The 13,311-nt window shown below is 38.7% G+C and overlaps 1 long non-coding RNA gene across 1 annotated transcript; it reads left to right on the top strand.

Moving 5' to 3' along the window:
• The first annotated feature begins 1,639 nt into the window (after positions 1-1,639).
• LOC133856659 (uncharacterized) lies at positions 1,640-3,895 on the top strand. The gene is made up of 4 exons (XR_009898241.1): positions 1,640-1,820; positions 1,897-1,962; positions 2,391-2,447; positions 3,616-3,895. It is a non-coding gene; the product is annotated as an uncharacterized LOC133856659 (long non-coding RNA).
• Positions 3,896-13,311: the final 9,416 nt, after the last annotated feature.

Raw genomic sequence — 13,311 nt, 5'->3', positions numbered from 1 at the left:
GATACTTAAAATAATAACTGTAAAATCACAAAACATTAAAACAAAACTTATAAATTAGAAATTTATAAAATAAATTAAAGCCTCACCAAATATCTCAAAATGGTATTTTGAGATATTAAAGAGTCTCTTTATTTTATTAATTTTTATATTTTTCTTTTTCTTTGCCTTTTGCTACTTTTGACCTTTTAAGTTGACTAACAAAAATAACAGGTGGACTTGCGTGGAAAAGAGAAGGAGATGGTCCATCAAGAATTGTTCCTTACTTCCTTTTTCTTTCTTCTTTTTCTTTTTGTCTTTTTCTAGACACTTCATGCTTTTATTATCCTTTTGTTCCTTTTCTTCTTCTCTTTTTAACCCACCGAGCACACCCACCCACATGGTTCTAGAGCCTCATTTTTTCTTCCTTATCTCATTTCTTTACTTTGTTTTCTTACACGCGCACACACAGGGGAAGAAAAACAAAGGACTAAAGGGAGAGACTTACGGTGAGAGAGAGAGAGCAAGAGGTTTGATTTTTCTTTGAAGATTTTTCTGCAGCTTTAAGAAGGAATGAGCTGTTGCTCTGTGTTGGTTTCTTCACCGATTGAAGGAGGGGGAAGGTTTCTGGGTCTCCTGCTCAGTTTCTTCTCTCCATCTCACGGTCTCTCACTCTCTCGTTCAGTCTCCCTGTGTCTCTCGGCAAGAGAGAGTAAAGGGAAGAACGGGAAAGAAGGAGAACAGAGAAGAATGAAGAAGGAAGAAGAGAGTTGTTGCAGGTTGGAAGAGAAACATAGAAGATGAAGAGTTTCTGGTTTCCTGCTGTATACAAAGAAGAGGATGGGTTCTTTGGGGCGCTCTTACTGCTTGCCGTGCCAACAGAGAGAGAAGCAAAAAGAGAGAAGAGAGAGCTTTTTCTGATTTCTGCACTACACTAAAAATGGAGAGAGTCTCGACAAGAGGAAGAAGCTTTCGGTTTGGTGTGAGGAAGACCCATCTCCAAGCTTCCTTTTATAGGAGACCCGAACGGTGAAGATCAAGCCAACACAAAAACAATCTACGGATAGATGATACATTGGTGCTTCAACAATGATTATAAGATAAGAACATAGCTTAATATCTGTAACGCCCTAGAAATATTTAATGAGTTTATTAGGATGAAAAATAAAAATAAGTCTACCTCGTGAGGTAAAATAAAACAAAATTCATTTTGATCTTATAGACTTGTAAATTGTGACTATGAAAATAAAATGTAAGAGAATATTATTAAGTTTAAAAGAATTAGGAATTGCAAATTGAATAAATAAATAAATGTATAAATAAAATAATAAATAAATATTTTATATATATATATATATATATATATATATATATATATATATATAAAAATATGTATAGATATGTATATATATATAAATATGTATAGATATGTATATATATATATATATAAATATGTATAGATATATATATATATAGCAGGGCCGCACGGCCTTTCAGTTGAAAGGCCGTACGGCCACATTTGGTGAAATGGCCAAAAGGCCATTTCACGGAACTGAAGGGCTTGGCCCTTCGGTTCCCACAAAAAGAAAAAAAAAGAAAAAGAAAAAAAAGAAGATAACGTGAGGCGCATGTGCGCCTCACTTAAAGAAAAGAAAGAAACAGAGGAAGAGGCAGTGCCTCATTTACTCTGTGGCCGGAAGAACAGAAGGGAGAAAGGGAGGGAGAGTTTTAAGTTATTTTTAACGAAAATTGCGATCTACGAAGATCCAACGGTCAGATCTTCAATCCGTTTTCGATAACGTGATCCTTGCACTCGGATCTACGTTCGTACCGATTGTTTTAAGGTAAAACACTAAACTCATAATTTCGTAATTTTTAGGTAAAATCCTAAATATAAGTTTAATCCTTTATATCTTTTAGGTGTTTGAGCTTATTGGAGCTTATTTGAGGCTAGCCAAACTTTGGGTGGGAGTTTGGTGAATTTGGGTAAGTTTTTCCTTAAGCCTTAATTTTTGGGTATTTGATATTTATGGGATTTTAAGAGATTAACTTTTAGTAAATGTGATTGTGTTTAAAATATTGTTATTGGGGTTAAGTTTGGAAAAGCCCTAAGTTGATGGACTAGATTAACTTGAAGCTTTTAATTATTTAAAATAAGATTGTTAATTTGTGGGTAAATTATGGGAGATAGTGATGATTAATCTCACATTAACCATGGGTTTGGTAAGAATAAATATTTATAAGGTTAGGTTTTAATGTAGTAACTTGTATAAAAATTGGGGTTATGTTTATAAGCCTAGGAATATGGTTAAGTATGAGTTTAGGCAACTGTCGAGTAAAATAATCCTTAAACGATTCATGAGGTAGTGTAATTATTGGATGGAAACTAAATGGGTGCAATATGTTGTATTCAGCGGCACCTTGGGGGAGTGAGCTTAGGACTTGTTTGTGTCGGTGTGCAAACAGCCAAGGTGAGTATTCTACTCACTGAGAAAAGATATTTTTCGTATTTTATAGAAATGCAAATGATAGATGATTTTCTACTGAACCAACGATATGTTAACATGTATGCTTTGGATGTTTTAAGTAGTTTCAATTATGTTGAAATATCAATGATGTTATGAAATGATACATAAATGAAATGTTTGAATTGATTTAAAGTGTCTGAATATGTACTGCAATTATGCAAAGAAAAATAAAGAAAACTTCATGTTGATTGGTTCATTGTATTTGAAGAGAGCATGATTTGCAAAGAATAGGAGTATAGAGTTAGAATTGTAAAGCATAGAGCATGAGACCCATAATAAAGAAGAGAGCGTGAGGCTCATAATAAAGAAGAGAGCGTGAGGCTCATAATAAAGAAGAGAGCGTGAGGCTCATAATAATGAAGAGAGCGTGAGGCTCATAATAAAGAAGAGAGCGTGAGGCTCATAATAATGAAGAGAGCGTGAGGCTCATAATAAAGAAGAGAGCGTGAGGCTCATAATAATGAAGAGAGCGTGAGGCTCATAATGAACAAAAAGACTATCATGAGCATGCATAGCATTGTTTAAATTGTGTGATGTTTTCATGATAAGTATATTGTAGTTTTGCTAGACGTATTAGTATGCATAAAAGTCTTGATAGAAAAAGAATTTATGTATATTGGTATCGGATGGTTGCATGATTTAAACGTAGTTTTGCTAGACGTATTAGTATACATAAAAGTCTTGATAGAAAAAGAATTTATGTATATTGGTATCGGATGGATGCATGATTTAAATGTAGTTATGCTGGACGTATTAGTATGCATAAAAGTCTTGATAGAAAAAGAATTTATTTATATTGGTATCGGATGGTTGCATGATTAAATGTCATTGTGTTCTATAACGAATCTTTTTCGTATGATACTAGCTACCCACAGTATTTAAATGTTTTCTATTAGTCGGTGTTTGCTATATCAGCTATGGGGGTTTTCAAACAAAAGTTTATAAAATTGGTAGCAGTTATAGTGTTCGCACGACTAAAAATGAAAAGTTGGTTCTTTGTGAAAACTCAGTGAATAGTATACCTCTGAGGTCTTAGTATATTTATTTATGCTAAGATTGTGGGCTCATAATTCCACCTATACGGATGTGGCAAACCCCCACAACCGTATAGATGTAGTTCCTGTGACTGCAGGTACACCTGACTTTGAGGAAGACCCTGTAGCTGCGTATTTGGGGTACTACGATTGAAGCACTCCGCGACAGTCGTACTGAGTTGGACTATGGAGTTCACTCTTTTGGGGTATTTTGTATATGGCTAGTGACGTAGGTGTCACATATTCTTTTGTGTAGCCATTCTTTTGTATCAATGGGTAAATGTAAACCTTAAACTGTTAGACAGATATAGCTCTTTTGTATGGACCACTAGTTAATTTTAGATGTGCTTTCCGTTATGGTTGTTGTGTTACAATTATTCCGCTTCTAGATAATACTCTGAATATCAAGTACATGGTATGGAGCGTGTACGTATGTTGGCTGAGCGACATGTAGTCGTGCCACTGTGAGGACTCGTTAATGTTTTATAAATCTTTTGTACACAAAAAAAAAAAAAAAAAAAAAAAAAAACGGGTCGTCACAGCAAATGGTATCAGAGCGGTTAGCGTTAGGATGGTTAGAAAAGCGGATAAGCGGAAACCTAGGGTTGTGTTAGAGTCTAAGTGTAACGAAAGAACCTTAGGATTCGAAAAGCTTTAACACAGATAAAAGAAAATTTTAGGATTTTGTGTGCATTTTAAGGATATTATGATGTGTTTAATATTCCTTGTGCTATGTTGTTTATGTGGCATCTCATTGTGCAGACAAGAATATGCCGCCTAGGCAACGTAGGCCCCCGCGTCGCTATAGAGATGAAGGGTCGGTACATGGAAGTGGCGGTGAAGCACCCCCACCTCCTCCTCCACCTCCTCCTCCGCCTCCTCCCCTCCAGATGCCTGACTTTGGGTTATTTTGGGAAGCTCTTATGGCTGCTGCACCTAGAGCAGCTGAGCGAGCTCCAGTGGAGGGTTGTACACCAGCCGACTTTCTCAAACTTCGTCCTCCTGAGTTTCAGGGAAATGAGGGAGCCATTGCTGCGGATGATTGGCTTACCTCTTATGAGGGATTAGCCGAAACGGCTAAGTGTACCAATGAGCAGAAAGTTGAGTATGTTAGTCTTGTATTCCGTGGTGAAGCACAACAGTGGTGGAAATCTAAGAGATTGCACCTTGTGATAGAATTTGGACAGGGAATTCCCATTCCATGGGGGCGTTTCAAACAAGAGTTTAATGATCGTTTCTTTCCCCTTGCTCAAAAGCAACAATGTGCAAGAGACTTCTTGGAGCTCAAACAGGGATCCATGTCCGTGGAGCAATACTCAGCAGAATTTCTGAGGCTATCAAGGTATGCCCCATATCTCATTCCTGATGAAGAGACCAAGGTGGAGAAGTTCCGAGGTGGCTTAGTGCCACGACTCCTTGAGCGAATCAGCTTTGTAAAGGTGGCTGATTATTCAGAGATGGTGCATGTCGCCACCATGGCAGAAAAGGGGATCAAGACAGCGGCTGCAGAATACTTTAGCCGGAAGCGGTCAATGCCCACTGGGACTTCCTCTACACCACCGATCAAGAAGCAAGCTACGAGCAGTAGTTCCGGATCACAGGGAAGGAATACCACCTATGTTAGTCAGGGTAGCGGCAGTTCTCAAAGATGCAGAAGGTGCGGGAAGCCACATATGGGGGAGTGCAGATTCAGGTTAGGGGTATGCTACAAGTGTGGCAAGCCTGGCCACTTTGCTAGAGAATGTACCCAGGCGGATGGGAACAGAGGACAAGGGTCTCAGGCTAGCGTCAATCAGCCTAGGCCTGCAGCACCAGCTCGGGTGTATGCCATCACCCCGGAGAATGTCCTAGCAGAGGACAATGCCACTGATGTAGTCACAGGTACGATTCCTTTGTTTGGTAGAGTTGCTTGTGCGTTGTTTGACCCGGGTGCTTCGCACTCGTTTATTTCTTCATCATATGTGAAGTTATGTAGAGTGAGCATTGAACCATTAGAGCAGAATATATGCGTTGCCACCCCTGTCGGCGACGCTGTCACTTGTAAGAAGTATGTAAGCAATTGTCCCATTGCTATCAAAGGGAGAGTCTTACCGGCAAAATTAGCGGTGTTTGGCATGATGGGCTTCGATGTCATTCTGGGAATGGACTGGCTATCGAAATATAATGCCAACATGGACTGCCGTAGGAAGGAGATCACTTTCCGACCCAATGGCATGGAAGAGTTCACTTATTGTGGATCTAAAGTGCGGCCTACTCCGTCACTCCTCTCTGCCGTTCAAGTAATCAAGAACATTAGAGATGGAGCACAGGCTTACTTGGCGTATATACAAGCTAAGCCAGAGACTAAGGGAAGGTTGGAAGAGATTCCAGTAGTATGTCACTATTCAGATGTTTTTTCTGAAATTACGGGTTTGCCTCCAGATCGTGAAGTGGAGTTCTCTATTGACTTAGTGCCGGGAACGCAGCCTATTCACAAGGCACCTTACCGTATGGCACCAACGGAATTAAAGGAGTTAAAAGAGCAGCTTCAAGAGTTGCTTGATCGGGGCTTCATCCGCCCAAGTGTATCACCCTGGGGAGCTCCAGTGTTATTTGTAAAGAAAAAGGATGGATCCATGCGGATGTGTATAGACTACCGGGAGTTGAATAGGGTTACTATAAAAAATAAGTACCCCTTACCGAGGATCGATGACTTATTTGATCAACTCAAGGGAGCCTCAATCTTCTCGAAGATAGATCTTCTTTCGGGATATCACCAGTTGAAGGTAAAAGAAGAAGATATTCCCAAGACAGCGATTCGAACGAGGTATGGCCATTTTGAATTCTTGGTAATGCCTTTCGGATTGACTAATGCTCCTTCGGTGTTCATGGATTTGATGAATCGAGTATTCCACGAATACTTAGATTCTTTTGTGGTGGTATTTATTGATGACATATTGATTTATTCGGCCAATCGGGTGGAGCATGAGGAACACTTGAGGATTGTGTTGGAGAAGCTGCGTGAAAAGAAACTATTTGCCAAATTCAAGAAGTGTGAATTTTGGCTTGAAGAAGTAGCATTTTTGGGCCATGTTGTAAGCAAGGATGGCCTAGCAGTTGATCCGGCCAAAGTACAAGCAGTTGTGGAATGGGAAAGGCCAACTAGTGTACGGGAAATTCGTAGTTTCTTGGGCTTAGCAGGGTATTACAGGAGATTTATTGAGGGGTTTTCTTCATTGTCAGGGCCACTCACTGCTCTTACAAGGAAGAATGTCCCATTCATATGGAGTGATAAATGTGAAGCCAGTTTTCAAGAGTTGAAGCGCAAATTGGTTACCGCACCAGTGTTGACATTGCCTATGGAGTCAGTTGGATATGTGGTTTATACGGATGCTTCGAAGAAAGGCTTAGGATGTGTTCTTATGCAACAAGGCCGGGTTGTGGCCTATGCTTCAAGACAGCTGAAGGAACATGAAAAGAATTACCCTACTCATGACTTAGAGTTGGCAGCAGTGGTCTACGCATTAAAAATATGGAGACATTATCTCTATGGAGAGAAGTGCGAAATTCACACCGATCACCAAAGTCTCAAATACTTTTTCACACAGAGAGACTTAAATATGAGACAAAGGAGATGGCTCGAAGTTTTAAAGGACTATGATAGCAAAGTGTTTTACCATCCAGCTAAAGGTAACGTAGTGGCTATTGCATTGAGTAGGAAGTATCAAGAAGAAGAGACTGATCCAGAAGAAATTATGGGAGAGCTATCACAGCAGTTCGCCCTTGTACAGATGGACGAAGTGATGACAGGTGGACCTCCTATTATGACAGCACTTGTGGTAGAGCCTATGAGTATTGAAAGAATCAGAATGGCACAAGAAAGCGACCCTGAGTTACAAGATCTCAGGGTTGGGGGCAAGCAAGGAGAAGCAAATGGGTTCTATCTCACGGAAAATGGGACTTTGAAGACCAGCAGTGGGAAAACAGTCATCCCTTGTGATACTAAGTTGAGGAGGGATATTCTGGATGAAGCGCATCAGACACGCTACACTGTCCACCCAGGCAATAACAAGATGTATCAAGACATGAAAAAGAGATTTTGGTGGCGTGGCATGAAGAAGGATATTGCAGAGTATGTTGCACAGTGCCATTCTTGCCAGCGTGTTAAAGCTGAACATCAAAGGCCAGCCGGACTACTTAAACCACTTGAGGTGCCTATGTGGAAGTGGGATCAGATCTCTATGGACTTTGTAGTGGGCCTTCCAAGAACACCAAGCGGACAAGATGCTATATGGGTTATTGTTGACAGGTTGACAAAGAGTGCACACTTTCTTCCCATCAAGATCACATATTCGATGGAAAAGCTAGCAGATTTGTATGTACGGGAGATTGTGAGACTACATGGAGTGCCTGTCTCCATTGTGTCGGACCGTGATCCACGGTTTACTTCGAGGTTTTGGGAGAAGCTACAGAGTGCTATGGGTACAAAGCTGAACTTTAGCACCGCCTACCATCCACAAACCGACGGCCAATCCGAGAGAACCATTCAAACTCTCGAGGATATGCTTAGGTTGTGCGTGTTGGATTTCAAGGAGAGCTGGATGCGCCATTTGCCTTTAGTAGAATTTGCCTATAATAATAGTTTTCAGGCAACTATTGGCATGGCACCCTATGAGGCGTTGTATGGGCGCAAATGTCGATCGCCTCTGTATTGGGATGATGTAGGTGAGAGACAGTTATTGGGGCCAGAATTAGTACAAATGATGAAAGAAAAGATAGCACTGATCCGGAAGCGCATGCTTACTGCGCAAAGTCGACAGAAAAGCTATGCGGATAAGCGACTTCGTGAGTTAAAATTTGCTGTGGGGGACCTTGTGTATCTAAAGGTGTCACCAATGCGGAATGTATTCCGTTTTGGCAACAAGGGCAAGCTCAGCCCAAGGTATGTTGGACCATTCAAGGTGTTAAAGCAGGTAAGTTCTGTGGCATACAAGATCGAAATGCCTCCTAATCTGATGGGCATTCACGATGTTTTTCACGTTTCTCAGCTGCGGAAGTGTATATACGATCCATCACAGGTGATTAATCACGAGCCTCTAGATATTCAGCCTAACTTGACATATGAGGAATTGCCCGTACAAATTTTAGATCACAAGGAACGACAATTGAGAACCAAGACAATCCCGCTGGTGAAAGTTTTATGGCGGAATCACGGAGTTGAGGAAGCTTCGTGGGAACTTGAACAGCAGATGCGGGATAAATATCCCCACTTGTTTGAGTGAACCCAGGTATGATTTTTCGATTCATAACGATTGAGCGTTAGATTCTCTAGAAGTTCATGTTTGCATGATCGTATAGCGGTCTAATATCCAAATTTCGAGGACGAAATTTTTATTAGGAAGGAATGATGTAACGCCCTAGAAATATTTAATGAGTTTATTAGGATGAAAAATAAAAATAAGTCTACCTCGTGAGGTAAAATAAAACAAAATTCATTTTGATCTTATAGACTTGTAAATTGTGACTATGAAAATAAAATGTAAGAGAATATTATTAAGTTTAAAAGAATTAGGAATTGCAAATTGAATAAATAAATAAATGTATAAATAAAATAATAAATAAATATTTTATATATATATATATATATATATATATATATATATATATATATATATAAATATATGTATAGATATGTATATATATATAAATATGTATAGATATGTATATATATATAAATATGTATAGATATATATATATATAGCAGGGCCGCACGGCCTTTCAGTTGAAAGGCCGTACGGCCACATTTGGTGAAATGGCCAAAAGGCCATTTCACGGAACTGAAGGGCTTGGCCCTTCGGTTCCCACAAAAAGAAAAAAAAGAAAAAGAAAAAAAAGAAGATAACGTGAGGCGCATGTGCGCCTCACTTAAAGAAAAGAAAGAAACAGAGGAAGAGGCAGTGCCTCATTTACTCTGTGGCCGGAAGAACAGAAGGGAGAAAGGGAGGGAGAGTTTTAAGTTATTTTTAACGAAAATTGCGATCTACGAAGATCCAACGGTCAGATCTTCAATCCGTTTTCGATAACGTGATCCTTGCACTCGGATCTACGTTCGTACCGATTGTTTTAAGGTAAAACACTAAACTCATAATTTCGTAATTTTTAGGTAAAATCCTAAATATAAGTTTAATCCTTTATATCTTTTAGGTGTTTGAGCTTATTGGAGCTTATTTGAGGCTAGCCAAACTTTGGGTGGGAGTTTGGTGAATTTGGGTAAGTTTTTCCTTAAGCCTTAATTTTTGGGTATTTGATATTTATGGGATTTTAAGAGATTAACTTTTAGTAAATGTGATTGTGTTTAAAATATTGTTATTGGGGTTAAGTTTGGAAAAGCCCTAAGTTGATGGACTAGATTAACTTGAAGCTTTTAATTATTTAAAATAAGATTGTTAATTTGTGGGTAAATTATGGGAGATAGTGATGATTAATCTCACATTAACCATGGGTTTGGTAAGAATAAATATTTATAAGGTTAGGTTTTAATGTAGTAACTTGTATAAAAATTGGGGTTATGTTTATAAGCCTAGGAATATGGTTAAGTATGAGTTTAGGCAACTGTCGAGTAAAATAATCCTTAAACGATTCATGAGGTAGTGTAATTATTGGATGGAAACTAAATGGGTGCAATATGTTGTATTCAGCGGCACCTTGGGGGAGTGAGCTTAGGACTTGTTTGTGTCGGTGTGCAAACAGCCAAGGTGAGTATTCTACTCACTGAGAAAAGATATTTTTCGTATTTTATAGAAATGCAAATGATAGATGATTTTCTACTGAACCAACGATATGTTAACATGTATGCTTTGGATGTTTTAAGTAGTTTCAATTATGTTGAAATATCAATGATGTTATGAAATGATACATAAATGAAATGTTTGAATTGATTTAAAGTGTCTGAATATGTACTGCAATTATGCAAAGAAAAATAAAGAAAACTTCATGTTGATTGGTTCATTGTATTTGAAGAGAGCATGATTTGCAAAGAATAGGAGTATAGAGTTAGAATTGTAAAGCATAGAGCATGAGACCCATAATAAAGAAGAGAGCGTGAGGCTCATAATAAAGAAGAGAGCGTGAGGCTCATAATAAAGAAGAGAGCGTGAGGCTCATAATAATGAAGAGAGCGTGAGGCTCATAATAAAGAAGAGAGCGTGAGGCTCATAATAATGAAGAGAGCGTGAGGCTCATAATAAAGAAGAGAGCGTGAGGCTCATAATAATGAAGAGAGCGTGAGGCTCATAATGAACAAAAAGACTATCATGAGCATGCATAGCATTGTTTAAATTGTGTGATGTTTTCATGATAAGTATATTGTAGTTTTGCTAGACGTATTAGTATGCATAAAAGTCTTGATAGAAAAAGAATTTATGTATATTGGTATCGGATGGTTGCATGATTTAAACGTAGTTTTGCTAGACGTATTAGTATACATAAAAGTCTTGATAGAAAAAGAATTTATGTATATTGGTATCGGATGGATGCATGATTTAAATGTAGTTATGCTGGACGTATTAGTATGCATAAAAGTCTTGATAGAAAAAGAATTTATTTATATTGGTATCGGATGGTTGCATGATTAAATGTCATTGTGTTCTATAACGAATCTTTTTCGTATGATACTAGCTACCCACAGTATTTAAATGTTTTCTATTAGTCGGTGTTTGCTATATCAGCTATGGGGGTTTTCAAACAAAAGTTTATAAAATTGGTAGCAGTTATAGTGTTCGCACGACTAAAAATGAAAAGTTGGTTCTTTGTGAAAACTCAGTGAATAGTATACCTCTGAGGTCTTAGTATATTTATTTATGCTAAGATTGTGGGCTCATAATTCCACCTATACGGATGTGGCAAACCCCCACAACCGTATAGATGTAGTTCCTGTGACTGCAGGTACACCTGACTTTGAGGAAGACCCTGTAGCTGCGTATTTGGGGTACTACGATTGAAGCACTCCGCGACAGTCGTACTGAGTTGGACTATGGAGTTCACTCTTTTGGGGTATTTTGTATATGGCTAGTGACGTAGGTGTCACATATTCTTTTGTGTAGCCATTCTTTTGTATCAATGGGTAAATGTAAACCTTAAACTGTTAGACAGATATAGCTCTTTTGTATGGACCACTAGTTAATTTTAGATGTGCTTTCCGTTATGGTTGTTGTGTTACAATTATTCCGCTTCTAGATAATACTCTGAATATCAAGTACATGGTATGGAGCGTGTACGTATGTTGGCTGAGCGACATGTAGTCGTGCCACTGTGAGGACTCGTTAATGTTTTATAAATCTTTTGTACACAAAAAAAAAAAAAAAAAAAAAAAAAAAACGGGTCGTCACAGCAAATGGTATCAGAGCGGTTAGCGTTAGGATGGTTAGAAAAGCGGATAAGCGGAAACCTAGGGTTGTGTTAGAGTCTAAGTGTAACGAAAGAACCTTAGGATTCGAAAAGCTTTAACACAGATAAAAGAAAATTTTAGGATTTTGTGTGCATTTTAAGGATATTATGATGTGTTTAATATTCCTTGTGCTATGTTGTTTATGTGGCATCTCATTGTGCAGACAAGAATATGCCGCCTAGGCAACGTAGGCCCCCGCGTCGCTATAGAGATGAAGGGTCGGTACATGGAAGTGGCGGTGAAGCACCCCCACCTCCTCCTCCACCTCCTCCTCCGCCTCCTCCCCTCCAGATGCCTGACTTTGGGTTATTTTGGGAAGCTCTTATGGCTGCTGCACCTAGAGCAGCTGAGCGAGCTCCAGTGGAGGGTTGTACACCAGCCGACTTTCTCAAACTTCGTCCTCCTGAGTTTCAGGGAAATGAGGGAGCCATTGCTGCGGATGATTGGCTTACCTCTTATGAGGGATTAGCCGAAACGGCTAAGTGTACCAATGAGCAGAAAGTTGAGTATGTTAGTCTTGTATTCCGTGGTGAAGCACAACAGTGGTGGAAATCTAAGAGATTGCACCTTGTGATAGAATTTGGACAGGGAATTCCCATTCCATGGTAAACCAAGCTCTAAGGACTTGTTTAAGACCGTACCTTGATTTTTGCAAGTGACAAACATGTTCTAGAAATTACTTGTCGACAAACCCCAGAGGTTGTTCCTTGAAAACTTCTTCTTCCAAGGAGCTATGGAGAAAGGTATTGGAAATATCTAATTGCCTAATAAGGCCAGCAACAAAGATCTTCTCTGTATCAAATGAATCGGAGAAGACCCAATTCGATCTATTTGGGGGGCAAAATTGTCCTTTCACAAGACACCGAGTGTTAGAAAGCTCCAATCTGTTAGCAACTATTTGGACTTTTCCTTGTAAAGACAAAGAAGATAAATAGGGCATTTAGTAATTAATAAATTGTATTTATTAAATAGATGGGACTAGTAATTATATTTTAGGTGATAATATTTATATTATGGAAATATAATAAAATGGAGTGAAAATAAATAATAATAATGATAGACCCCAATTGAATAAATAATTAACTGTGTTGTTAAAGTGTAATTAAATTAAATGTGGGGTTATAAATATTAATAGTTGAAAGATAAGGTTTTAATTTAGTAGGGGTTCTGCAGCGATTTATAAAAGTTAGGGGCTTTAAAAATAAAGGAAATCCTACCCTGCCATGTGTCATCACCGGAATGGTTGAGAGAAGATTACCCTATCTTCTCCCAACCACTCACGTCACGCCACTTGTCCCCCACCTTATCCCTTTTTCTTCTTTCTTTTTCTCCCTTTCCTCTTCGTCAC

The sequence above is a fragment of the Alnus glutinosa genome, chromosome 14, assembly GCF_958979055.1.
Source record: "Alnus glutinosa chromosome 14, dhAlnGlut1.1, whole genome shotgun sequence".
In the NCBI taxonomy this organism is placed as follows: Eukaryota; Viridiplantae; Streptophyta; class Magnoliopsida; order Fagales; family Betulaceae; genus Alnus; species Alnus glutinosa.
The sequence above is the reverse complement of the archived record's forward strand: the minus strand, read 5'-3'. Positions and strand labels throughout refer to the sequence as shown.